Source organism: Carlito syrichta, unplaced genomic scaffold (genome assembly GCF_000164805.1).
Source record: "Carlito syrichta isolate Samal-C Ts95f unplaced genomic scaffold, Tarsius_syrichta-2.0.1 Scaffold147223, whole genome shotgun sequence".
Taxonomy (NCBI): Eukaryota; Metazoa; Chordata; class Mammalia; order Primates; family Tarsiidae; genus Carlito; species Carlito syrichta.
In genome coordinates this window covers 82,136-82,577 of record NW_007091319.1, presented here as the reverse complement: position 1 = coordinate 82,577, position 442 = coordinate 82,136, and the positions used below count along the sequence as shown (strand labels likewise).

The 442-nt window shown below is 60.6% G+C and overlaps 1 protein-coding gene across 1 annotated transcript in view; it reads left to right on the top strand.

Moving 5' to 3' along the window:
* Positions 1–7: 7 nt before the first annotated feature.
* The window catches only part of FKBP8 (FK506 binding protein 8), a 10,587-nt gene continuing 10,152 nt past the window's right edge, over positions 8–442 (top strand). Inside the window, exon 1 of the mRNA XM_008050472.2 lies at positions 8–48. The gene's annotated coding sequence lies outside the window, so the exon portion shown is untranslated. The remainder of the gene's footprint in view (positions 49–442) is intronic.

Genomic DNA, 442 nt, shown 5'->3' with positions numbered 1-442 from the left:
TGGGGCTGGAGGGTCTCCGAAAATGGGGGCTGAGCCCGGAGCCGGCAGGTTAGGGTTAGGGAGGGTATACCAGGGTTTCACAGTGCTTCCTCTGAGCTTGGGGCCTGTGGGAGGGGGCCAGGGAGGGTTAATTGGTGATGCCACAGCCAGGGATGGGGGCTCCCAGCAGGCCTGGGGCAGAGAAAAGGCTGTAGATGCGGTGGGACCTCGACAACTCTTGTAAAGGAGGCTACTTTGAGGGAGTGAGGAGGCCTGATGCCAGGATGAAGGGCTCCAAGGGAAGGGTCCCTGATGTTGGGGTAGGAGGGTGGTATTAGCTTCAGGGCTTGGGGTTTCTCGATGATTAGGGCTGGTGCTTTGGGGGGGGCTCCCCTCTGGAGGTGGGAAGCCCTGGTTAAAAGTCAATTCCCCAGCCGGGCTCGGTGGCTCAGCCTGTAATCCC